Below are 13,266 nucleotides of genomic sequence, written 5' to 3'. Positions count from 1 at the left end.
AGCAAATTAGGGTATCCTGACGGATAGATACCTACACTCAAAAATATTTTTTTGATTTCAACTAACGTACTTTTGATTGAGGTGTAACCTAGGTACGAGAGGTTAAGCAACATTGACTTGAGTCGGTAATGTGGATGTAACGTGAGCAGTTGGATGTACACTGTACAGATCGGTAACTGAGTTTGGAGTCCGTATTTGGTATTTCGGTAGTTTGGTAAGCCGCCGGTCTCGGTTATAATATCGGTCACATTTGATAAACCTGGTATGAGGATTTGGGAGTCCAAAGCATTATTATTTCAAGAAAATTCCCACCATTGTGTGATTAATAGTATAGGGGTTATGGCGCTCAGCAATGAGGAATACGAGAGACAAAGGGACAGGGATTTTTGGTTAGGCAAGTATAGCATTCAGTGCGCATATTGTAATTACCTATTTAGTACCTGCCTACTTAAATTTGGGCCTATAGCCCTCTATTATTGATTCATTTCGTATTCCTAGGTAAACTGAGTCAGTTCTTATTGAAATATCACAAACAGCCCACGTATTCTGAACAACATTTACAGAGACGTATTTACCTCAATGTCCAAAGTTTATTCAACTTTGAACTAAAATGAGATATTGGCTGATTTTGAAGTCAAACCCCCTAACTAACCTACCTAATAAAATTGAAGTACTTTTGTTTGGAAGTAGGCAGACTTTTCGCAATTTCCGCAACAAGGCACGAGCAGCAATCCAGGCGATATTGAAAACTAATGAAAAAAAAATTGAGCGTTATACTGTAAACATCCTCTAAAATATTGAATGCTTTGCAAAATTATATAAACTACTACTTGATGCCCACCGTACGTTGATGAATGATAGCTTCGTTAGAAACTTTCACGCAAGTGTCAACAACAACTGTGCAAAGTTTCAATTTAATCGTAACAAAACGCACAGGTAACGAACACACATTGATTTTTATTCTATTTGAAAACCGTATTAATTTATGACGCCTGTTTATACTTAAACCATATATAATATATAGTACGCGACAGGTCGAGATAGCAATCGGGGTATGAGGGGGCACCGCGGGCTGTGCGGGTGTGCGGGGCGTCCCCACCCCGATTGCCATGTTCACCTGTCGCGAAATATATAACACATTCAAGTGAATGGACACCATTTTAGTATGTAAATAAATAAAGCAGTCATTTTTAGTTTCATCATAACTACTTTCATAATTTAAAAAAAATTACATATTTAAATGCAAAAGTGTGTCTCTCTATCTATCTATCTGTTACCTTTTTACTGCCCAATCGCTAGATCAATTGTGACGAAAATTAGCACAGAGCTAGCTAGCATACAGACATTGGTACTTTTTATCCCTGAAAATCAAAATTCCCACGGTATTTAACAAAAAACTAAATCAGCGAAGTCGCGTGCACGACCTAGTATGAGTTACATAAAAATTCTCTAACGCGTGGATAGAAAAAGCCTTGCATAATATTCAATTTGTTTGCTGATTGAATTTATATTGATTTCGGATTCAAATAGCGCCAGTTATTGCTACGAGGACTACCAAAAAGTCTGTATGCTGTAATACTTTGTTCGTAATAACTGAACTATAGAAAAAAGCTGTCATCATCATCATCATCATTAGCCTGTGGGCATCCACTGTTGGACATAGGCCTCCCCTATAGAGCGCCACCATACCCGGTCCTCAGCCTTCCTCATCCAGCCACATCCCGTCAGCCGCTTTATATCGTCGGTCCATCGTGCTGGAGGAGGAGAAAAAAGCTGTGCTTGGAGTTTATCTACGTGATCAAATCGGAAATGAGGAGATCCGTAGGAGAACCAGAGTAACCGACATAGCTCAACGGGTTGCGAAGCTGAAGTGGTAATGAGCAGGGTACATAGTTCGAAAAATCGTACAACTTGGGGTCCCAAGGTACTAAAATGACTACTTTGCAGCGAAAAGCGCACCCACTTGGACCCAGGTGGACAGACGATATCAAACAACAAGGAACCAAAAGCTTAATTGACTTTTCCTGCATGTTTATGAGTGGGAGGGCGGGCGGTGCATGTCGCAGGCAGCATGTTGCACCATACAGATTTGTTTGGATTAGCGGATTATAACAAATTAAGCTTTTGGTTCCTTGTATATCATGGACTTCCACAAAATAACGTCTGCTTCTATACTACGATATCAAACACGTTGTACGGAACCGCTGGATTCCGGCGGCGTAAGACTGTGGCATGTAGACGTCCCTACAAGAGACCTATGTCCAGCTGTGGACATCTGTTGGTTGATAATGATGATGATGAATAAGTGTGGTTTTACAGTGACGCTTTCACCAGCGCGGTTGGTAAGCGTCGCGGGCCACGAGCTTTGCGTCTCTTGGATCGTTACATAGTCGCGCGGATGGCCCGCGCTGACGGCAATTCGGCCACCGCGCTTACCACCCACGCGCTTACCACCCGCGTGGACGGTAAGCGTCACTGTAAAACCAGCCTAACTGAACTTTACAAACATGCTGATACAAATAACTTTTATTTAAGAACCTAAACACCTATTTCGATATTTCTAACTTCAAAGGGAAACGCCGTAGAACGACTTAGTTTACTTATAAATAAACCGTGAGTGATTAAATAAAATGTTTTTCTCTCTACTGCCTCTCAGTTCCGACTTATATTAGGAAATAAGTTTGTTGCGACTCAGAATTTATTAGTTTTTCTTGCCTGAAGGATGCCCTAAGGGACTGCGATGTGAGTGACCTGAAATACGTGTAATAACTTTGGTAAACTCTTAATCTAAAAGTCATGTTACTTGTCGTCGTGCGATCCGCAACGATGCCCCTGCGAAATACGTGTAATACGAGTAGGTACTTATCGAAATGTCAAGTAAGTATTAAAATTAATTATTACTAGCTGATGCCTGCGACTTCGTCCGCGTGGATTTACATTTTCCAAAATCCCGCGGGAACTCTTTAATTTTCCGGGATAAAAAGTAGCCTATGTGTCAATTCAAGATATAATCTATCTCCATTCTAATTTTCAGCGAAATCCGTACAGTAGTTTTTGCGTGAAAGAGCAACAAACATACACACACACACACACACACACACACACACACACACACACACACACACACACACACACACACACACACATACAAACTTTCGCCTTTATAATATTAGTGTGATGTGATGTGATGATGCCCGCGACTTTGTCCACGTGAATTTGGAATTTTAAAGATCCCGTGGGAACTCCTTGACTTTTCAGGATGAAAAGTAGCCTATGTCGATGACAGGAATGCAAGCTGACAGTTTAACGAATGTTAAAAGAATTAATTAGCTAAATAAATGAGTATTTAAGAATCCTCTGGGAACTGTTTGATTTTTCGGGATTATAAGTAGCCTATGTTCGACCCCGGGATGTAAGCTAACTCTGTGCCAAATTTCATCAAAATTGGTTAAACTTTTGGGCCGTGAAAAGATAGCAGACAGTCAGACAGACAGACACACTTTTGCATTTACAATATTAAGTATGGATTACTAGTACTTACCGTGGAGTATAAGTGGGTTTGATATCAGCTGAAATAATATGGGAGTTTATTATTTCTAAATCTGGATCGGAAGAAGATACGTCGGGCCTAGTTTTACTAGGCCACTCTACTTAGCGCAGACTCATCAGTATGGTGAGAGTATTTTTGCAGTAAAAATGCTAGAATTTCAGCCAATCACAACACTTGAAACTGTAGCTTAATTCTACCGCAAGCGACAGTGGTCGGTTACTAAAAAGCTGCATCAATCAATACTGTAATTATAAGGACTGTCGGAGTCTCGCTGTAAAAATGCTCTTCAGCCAGTAATAGTGAAAGAGTGTCAGGCTGAGATGGTCACACTGTCCGTCAAACTAAGGCGTAGGCCCTTAGGACGTAAGATACAACGCAAATTCAAGCGAGTCGTAGCAGTATAACCCACCAGGCTACGGCGTAGCTGTTCTACGACCAGTACCACTTCAAAAGAGTCGTAGTCTGCAAACATGAACGAAATAATTAATTTAAAATCTCTTGGATCTTAGCTATTGATTTCTAATTTATTTGAAAAGGTAAGTGCTAATGAATCCCTTCAAACTTTCAAAGGATTCGGTTGTTAATTAGTTTATGTCCTAATTAAATTTAGTAGTTAAAGTGCTACCTTGTAAGAGCACACTTCGTGGTGAAAATCTTTCATTCATTCAGATCATTCTTAGTAAGGTAAAATAAAATTTACTCTTTCTCGAGTTAAACGGAAGTTGTCTTAGATCAAGTTAATTTAATTCCACTTACTTTGGTACAAAAAACATTCGTGGAGCGGGTTAAAATGATTAAATATTCAAAACCCGTCTTAACTTAAGGGTGAGAACTGAAGTTCGGTGAACTTTGTCACCCTGTAGTGTCTTACAGTAATTAAATTTTTTGTTAATGAACTCGAACGTCTAACCAAAAGAATACACTTTAGGAATTCACAAGGCTTCCGCCTTAAGGATAATTAATTGATATGGTTTTCTTTTTGTAAGAAATTACAAAAAGAAAACCATATCAATTAATTACCACTTCTAATGCCTAACAGTTTTCAGAGCCAAAAAAGTAGGTACTGGCTGAATGACAATACCTACCTATAATATGAATAAGCGACAGATTGTATAATATAGATTGCCATGTCAACCTGTCGCGGACTATAGATACTTGAGATTTTGTATGTAGATTTTTAACCGACTGCCAAAAATGGAGAAGTTCTCTATTCGTCGCGTTTTCTCTGTAATGTAGACTCTACATCTCTCTATTATAAATGTGAAAGTGTGTATGTTGCTTTATTGGTTAGTCCTTCAATCACGCCACAACGGAGCAATGGATCAGTGTGATTTCTTGCATGGATATAGTTAAAGACCTGGAGAGTGATATAAGCCAATTTTCCTGAAAAATCGAGGATTCGCCACAGGATTTTTAAAAACCTAAATCCACGCCAATGAAGTTGCAGCCATCAGCTAGACTTAAATACTTCATAATAATATAGATTTCAGTAGTAGGTAGAGAGTAGTAAATGTAGGCACTCCAGTGTGGAAAAGTAGGGTGAAACCTATTTGTCTTTCATCCACATCCGTAAACAAAGTCATTGCCTAAAACTAAGCAGTAAATACGTATTTTATTTATGTTTCCATTTTTACCGTAATAAAGCGAACTGCGAGAAATGTGTACTACTACCTACTATGGAATACCGTATATTTGGGGTACCTAGTGAGTAGTATAAAGTGGTCACAATAAATCACCAACTGGGCAGGTTCACATGTTCAAGGTCTACGTTTTTCATTTTTGCCATAATAAAGGGAACTACGAGAAATGAGTATGGTATGGAACTACTATGGAAGACCATTAATATTTGGGGTGCCTAGTGAATAAATCACCAACTGGGCAGTTTTACTGTTGGGATGCTTTTATGTACGCCAACTGTAGATATTCAATGCTAAGGATACCACACATACTTAATTATATTATTATTATAAGTATAGACTAGCCGATGCCCGCGACTTCGCCCGCGTGGATTTAGGTTTTTGAAATCCCGTGGGAACTCTTTGATTTTCCGGGATAAAAAATAGCCTATGTGCTAATCCAGGATATTATCTATCTCCATTCCAAATTTCAGCCAAATCTGTCCAGTAGTTTTTGCGTGAAGGAGTAACAAACATACACACACACACACACACACACACACACACACACACACACACACACACACACACACACACATACAAACTTTCGCCTTTATAATATTAGTGTGATAGTGTGATTATAGTCGCCCTATTCATTTTTAGGGTTCCTTATCTCCAGAAAAAAAAACTAGTCAAGTGCGAGTCGGACTCGCATACAAAGGGTTCCGTTTCGTAAAAGAAATAACACTTTTTTGTCATTTAACCACAAATTCATGGTTTACGGTATCTCCCTTTACTTGTGCTATAGGACATTGCTACCTGCCAAATTTTAATAATCTAGGTCAACGGGAAGTAGTGCTGTATAGTAATGTGTTGCGCTGCACTTTGAATTGGACTGTATGGGTTTTGATTCCCTTGACGAGTATTGACAGACAGACAAACAACGAAGTGATTCTATATGGGCTCCTTTTTGGGTTCCGTACCTCAAGAGGTGATAGGTTTTTGTAATATGTATATCTTTATGTACATTGAACTTATACTGAACAAATTCAATAACGTATACTTAGATAATACATATATTTCATATACATATATGCTCTAAGTTTGAATTATGGATTAGCGTCGTGAAGATGTCGAAGACCTACAACAGAGACAACAGAGATGTCAGCGTTCGGAATTAAATTACCTCCAAGCTGAGCACCTAAACTTTATATTAAGTGAACTGTGAAAGTATGTATGGTTTCAATTAATATAAAGTGTACTTAACGTTAGGAAAGAAGAGACTGCCTAATCTTATTATACTTACTCGTAAAACACGAAAATGGCGCCAACTCCTTCCCTAATAAAAAACCAGATTCATGTTTTTAACCCCCGACCCAAAAAGAGGGGTGTTATAAGTTTGACGTGTGTATCTGTGTATCTGTGTATCTGTGTATCTGTGTATCTGTGTATCTGTGTATCTGTGTATCTGTGTATCTGTGTATCTGTCTGTGGCCTCGTAGCGCCTAAACGAATGGACCGATTTTAATTTAGTTTTTTTTGTTTGAAAGGTGGCTTGATCGAGAGTGTTCTTAGCTATAATCCAAAAAAATTGGTTCAGCCGTTTGGAAGTTATCAGCTCTTTTCTGGTTTTCTTATTACTTTTATCCCAGGACCACCAGAGGTTACGTATTTTCTGACACAGGAAATATGTACGATTGAGTAGTGTTAGTAAGTACTAAGAAAGCATGCCTAGCCTACGTGCTAGCTTGCTTAGACGGCCAATTTTCAGGTATCTGATAATCAAGGTACATAAAACCATTACTTACCTCACGTAAATTCTCCAAACTGATTTTTACGTATATTTTAGGCAATATCCTTAAAAATATGTCGCCAATACTCCCAGACACTTCCCGCGTCGGCCGTATTGCTTTGCAGACGCTTTAAAGCTCCCAAAATAAGTAATTACTTAACTGCACGTAAATTCTGATGCTCCATTTTTATATATGTCCATCAGACAACTATTTTAAAACCTTTTACGAGAAGACAGACCGATCCAGAGGGCCAATCATCCCCTAAATTCAATTTTAATGCCTCTGTGGGTTTGAGCGCGAGGGCATCATTATCTACGCGCATAAGACTGAGTAAGACATGTATTAGGATATATTGACTTCTCTCTCACTCTCTTATAGTTTACTTATGTCAATTAATTATTAATATTAAAAAAAAAACAGCTAAAAATTAAAAAAAATGGAGAATTCACGTGAGTTAAGTAATGTTTTTATGTACCTTGATTACCTGATACCTGAAAATTGGCCGTCTAAGCAAGCTAGCAGGTCTGTAGGCATGCGTTCTTAGTACATAGTAACACTACTCAATCGTCCACATTTCGTTCGTCAGAAAATACGTGACGGCTGGTGGCCCTGGGATCTTTCACTATTGTAACAGAGGTTCATAATATTATGTCAATTGGCAAATGTCAAGCTGTCAAGATGGACGTTGCTTAGATACATAATTATTTATTTGAAAATAATGTTTTGGAAAACTCCGATACTTTGGATCGTAGGCGCGGAGTTTCTAATTTATAAAATATTATAATCACAGTTAAACGAGAAAACATCAATTCAATTATAATATCCAACAGTCAACCAAAGGCCACGAACAATCAACCCAAACCCAAACCATAGTCAAACTATTTTTAGAGTTCAGTAGGTATCTGTAGAAAAAAAAAAAAATGTTGTAGCCTCGACTGTTTTAGTCGCGTAGGTGTGCATGGCACCATTAAATATCGTAGGAGCTGATGACCCTCCGCGCGGCTGAGGTTCCCGCATCGTAGTCGCTTTGTCGCGCAGGTTTGGATGATGCATTAGGCGCACCTTCTTTATATTTTATCTGCTTGAACTCAGCTTATTTATTTTGACAAAATACGTTAAAAATTCGTCATCATCAGGATCAACCCATCGCCGGCTTACTACTGAGCACAAGTCTCCTCTCAGAATGAGAAGCTACCACACTGGCCAAGCACGTATTGACACACCTCACGCACCTTTGAGGGAGCATTATGGCCAACTCTTAAGCATGCAGGTTTCCTGACGGTGTTTTCCTTCACCACTTCGTTGTCTGTCTGTGTGTCATCTTTCAAGAGAATCAAAACTTATAAATTGGGTACTTCCCGTTTACGTAGAATCATGAAAGGCAGGTAGCAACATCTTATAGCCCAATCACTCTACTCCTGTGGCCCAAGTAAACAGAAAAATCCGTTGAACTGAATTGTCATTACATAAAAAAAAAACTTGTACGGAACTCTTCATGCGTGAGGCAGACTCGCACTTGACCGGTTTTTGAAAGTTATGTCAAATAAAAATTTTACATGCAATAACAAACAAAATGAAATACAAGCCACTTTATTCCTTATTTCATCGGGTGAAAATCGATTTCAATTTAATCGTAGGTATATCTTGAAAAGCGAACTATTATACGACTACGTAAAATGGGTACATTTTTAAAGCAACGACATGTTAGAAACAGATATTTCGTTTTGGTCGTGTTAAACTATGTGAGTCATTCAGATAATTCTTGATTTAGTGATGTTCGGTCAAAAATATTTCATGGAACGTATAATTAACATAACATTGATGTTACTTTTGCAGAGATATTAAATAGCTGCCTTATTGGATTTATATTATTATAGAAATTGGGTTTTAGAATGGCACAAATAAACGGTAATTTATGAATAAAGTTTAAAAAGCGTGAAATAAAAATTAAATTAAAAATTTAAAAAACCCCCGACACATAAACCTCTAAAAAGTAAAAAAATAATAGGTAAGTATGTATGGGCCCTTTAAGAATAGTATAAATAGTAAAGTTTTTATCCAAGCGTTCGTTGCGTCGGGGGACCGCTAAAGACTATTCTTTCTTCAACAGATGACTTTCATAGTTTACGATAGGTAGCGGTCCCCTGGCGCAACGAGCGCTTGGATAAAAACTTTACTATTTATACTATTCTTAAAGGGCCCATACATACTTACCTATTATTTTTTTACTTTTTAGAGGTTTATGTGTCGGGGGTTTTTTAAATTTTTAATTTAATTTTTATATTATAATAATTATTCTTAAATATTCAGTTGTAGGAAAAGTTAAAAATAAGAAAAGTTGTTAATGACGGTCTGTGCCATCAATATGTGGTTTTGTACATAAATTTTTTTCGTGAACAGATTTTAATTTTTTGTGATGTATCTACTTAACCACAAATTCACGGTTTTCTGATTTCTTCCTTTATTTGTGATATAAGATCTACTTACTTGCCAAATTTCACATTTTTCGGTCAACGGGAAATACCCTATGGGTTTTCTTGACAGACATGACAGAGGTGTTACTAATCGGATAAACTTTATCTAATTCAATAGAAAATGCGTGTCTACGAATTAAGCAAGAAAGTTAATTAAGACCTAAGTAAACAAACCTTTAAACTTTACATCAAAACAGTACCTAAGTAGGTGATTTAAATGAGGTTATGGTAGAGGTACTTACCTCTACCATAACCTCAATTAGACCTACATGTCGAATTCATTTAATAAATTGGGTTAAGGAGTTGCTTGTCTTTTTACTAGAATTAAAGCGTAAGAGCTAAGCGCAGACAATTGCTTTTTATGTTGCGGCTAAATTATTAATGTTAGCGTCAAGTCAATGCCCGACAACGCCATAATTATCGCAATAATTAATCAACGCGTTAAACTAGAGTGGCCACACTTGAACGGTTAACGTCTAATGCCAATTGAATTGGGGTTAAAATCGTCTAACGCCAAACAGCATTGTGAATAAACAAATATCGAAAACATCTCGATTATTTTACTGAAAAGCGATTCAATTGCTCATGTGTTATAAAATACCTAAGACCCATTTATTGCCCCAAATCTTTTCACCATATTATTTTACGGTTCCATGGTCCAATAAATAAGACTTTTTTCTTATTCCTTACGAATAGTAATTTATGTCTATTTATCGGCCTACTATCAGTCTATATTTTATACTCTTTTATATTTTCTTATACTCTGTATTATTTAGCTTCCGGTGAGTCCGTCTAGTTTAATACCATTTCACGTCTCTTGGATTCCTTTTCGATACCTACCTACCAAAATTAACCTTCAACCCAAAACGAGGGGGTGCTAAAGTTTCTCTCTAAAAGCAATATATTACTTACCTAGGTAGGTACCTACGCAAATCTTTCGATATTCATATTTGCATCAGATATTTATAAGCACGTCATTTCATATCAAAGGTGAAATGATAGATACTTATGCATAATGTGAAGGAAATATTATGGAAACATGTAGGTACGCGGTCTTTACACAATTTAACAATGAGGGTTCCCTTTTTCGTTTTGAGGTCGGAACCCTAAAAAAGAAACAAGTTAAACCAATTACAATCCGGGTATCTTTAAAACAAGAGTGAATAGGCATCTTCTTGCGGTAAACGCGTCCCATCTTAGGCCACATAATCACTTTCCATCAGGTGTGATTGTGGTCATGCGCTTACTTATAATGAATTAAAAAAAATAGTTAAACTTAAGACTAAATTGACGTTTTTGCATGAGCAGGTAATCTGTCGTTTAGACGCACAACACCAAAAACGCAAATGCTAAAAGATTTACAACTAATACTCAAAATGGAATCGAACTCTGTTTGCATGGAGAGCGCTCCAGATATACTTACCCTAACCAGAGTGAACTACCTTAACCATTGTTTCAATTTTATGTGCTAAGTTCGATATTTGGTTCTGATCAGAATAAGGGTTTATGAATAAAACTACAAATAAACAAAAAAACCCAGTTTATTTTTTTAAACTTAAAGCTAACAAATTCGATAATAAAAACATTCTGAATTAAAACATGGCACAACTTAACATAAGGCTTACTTACTTAAAACTAAATCACAAAAAATACATCGCACTTAAATAATATTATGATAGAAGATGGATAGATGGTAGAATGTGTAAACATATAGGTACTTAAAAACGAGGGTTGTCAATGTTTTAAAAAAAACAGTTTGTTAGTTTAATAGATTACAAGTCTATGATTACAACTTTTCATGATTTTTGCTTTTGGTCATGGGTTTGTAATATTGAGTACCTATTCAACAAAAAAACTTATGGAATGCGGTCTACTGCTTGTAACATAAACATGGCTATGAAATTCAATTTTTTAACTATTTTTTAGGGATCCGTATTTCCAAAGAAAAAAGGAACCCTTATAGGATTACTTCATTTGTCTGTCTGTCTGTATGTCGTGTCTGACAACAAACATCAAGGAAATCATTCTGCGAGTCATTTAGGAGCGGGAATTAAACTGCTGTGAGCAGCCACATACTCACCAGAGTGACAATGTGGCTCTCGTAAGTCTAGAAAATATTATTAATATTATTCAAACACTTAAAACTAGATCTACCTACTATTTACAAATTATCTCTACACCTTATGTTATTTTTGAAATATAAAATATCTAGAGATATATAATAAATATAAATAATACTATATATTTTTTTAACCCCCGACCCAAAAAGTATTATAAGTTTGACGTGTGTATCTGTGTATCTGTCTGTGGCATCGTAGCTCCTAAACTAATAAACCGATTTTAATTTAGTTTTTTTTTTGTTTGAAAGTTGGCTTGATCGAGTGTTCTTAGCTATAATCCAAGAAAATCGGTTCAGCCGTTTGAAAGTTATCAGCTCTTTTCTAGTTTTCTTATAGAGGTTTTTGTGTCGGGGGTTTTTTAAATTTTGATTTGGAGGAGTTAAGTTGTCAACTATAGCTGTTGAAGAATTTTCCTTCAACATCTATATAATACTTAAAGCAATTAAGCGTGAAATTTTAATGGTTGTTTTCCCGCCGCGAAATGATTATGTCTTGGTAGTTTGTATAAGATAAAAACATTAGAATTAAAAAGGCAGATTTAGAAATGGCAAATAATTTTAAAAATGACAATAGGTATACTTTCCGTTGACCAAAATCAAAATACTTTAGACCGCTGAAGGAAGTTAGTTCCATAATTTTCTTTTTCCTACGTGTAAGGCATGATTTGTGAGGTATTTTTCTTATTTTCAAGGCATACTTATAATTCATTTTATTGATTGTTTCAGAAACTTGACAACCCTTGGATGCTTGGAGATACATCAAGTGAAGTTTTACACTTTTTTACCAATTTTAACTTTTAGCCTACATTTGTCATTAACAATTTCCAATAATTTCTGTTAAGAGTAGGTAGTAAGTACAAATGTGGAAGATAGTTCGATTTAAAATCTAAGTATAAATAAGAAAGAAGTCCAATCGATACAAGTAAACAGACTCTCAAAAATAGTCTTTTACTAGATGTAACGTTCTTGTAGCTCCATTTTGAACCCCCGACCCAAAAAGAGGGGTGATATAAGAGGGTTTGACGTGTGTATCTGTGTATCTGTCTGTGGCATCGTAGCTCCTAAACGAATGAAACGATTTCAATTTAGTTTTTATTTGCTTGAAAGGTGGCTTGATCGAGTGTTCTTAGCTATAATCCGTTTTAGTATAATTACCGTACCGTATTAATTACCGTTTAGGTATAATAGGTTCAGCCGTTTGAAAGTTATCAGTTCTTTTCTAGTTTTCTTATAGAGGTTTTTGTGTCAGGGGTTCTTTAAATTTTGAGTTATGACTTGAGTTGGTCTTCACGTTTCTTATTTATACTACTGTTATAAAATACATGGATGTAAAAACTTGCACATTGTGATTTACGATCTCTAGTTAATTAAACAAATTATACATTCAATATTAATTTATTGAACTTAAATACAAGAACGAGTTTTCAACCCAGTAGTTAAGTCATTTAGCAGGCGATGGGAGGTGCTATGCTCTGAGATTCTCTACGCGATAAAATCAGAAACAGGGAAATCCAGGAAGGAAGGAGAGGAAGGTACGAGAACCAGGGTAACCTACAACTCAAAAAGTAGCAAAATCGAAGTGGCAATTAGCGTAGGACATAGCTCGGACCACCGAAAGTCGTTTGGGTTTCAAGATTATTGGCGACCCCAAAAGTGTAGTGCTGGTAGACTCCCACTAGGTGGACGGATTACACGTACAAATCAAACGAGTTGC

General features: G+C 36.6%; 1 long non-coding RNA gene across 1 annotated transcript; it reads left to right on the top strand.

Annotated features, from left to right (window-relative positions):
• The first annotated feature begins 11,802 nt into the window (after nucleotides 1-11,802).
• Nucleotides 11,803-13,194, top strand: LOC123876328. The gene is made up of 2 exons (XR_006798323.1): nucleotides 11,803-11,843; nucleotides 12,741-13,194. It is a non-coding gene; the product is annotated as an uncharacterized LOC123876328 (long non-coding RNA).
• The last annotated feature ends 72 nt before the right edge of the window (nucleotides 13,195-13,266 follow it).

This window comes from Maniola jurtina, chromosome 21, assembly GCF_905333055.1.
Source record: "Maniola jurtina chromosome 21, ilManJurt1.1, whole genome shotgun sequence".
Taxonomy (NCBI): Eukaryota; Metazoa; Arthropoda; class Insecta; order Lepidoptera; family Nymphalidae; genus Maniola; species Maniola jurtina.
Note: the sequence above shows the minus strand (reverse complement) of the source record. Positions and strands in the feature narration are given on the sequence as shown.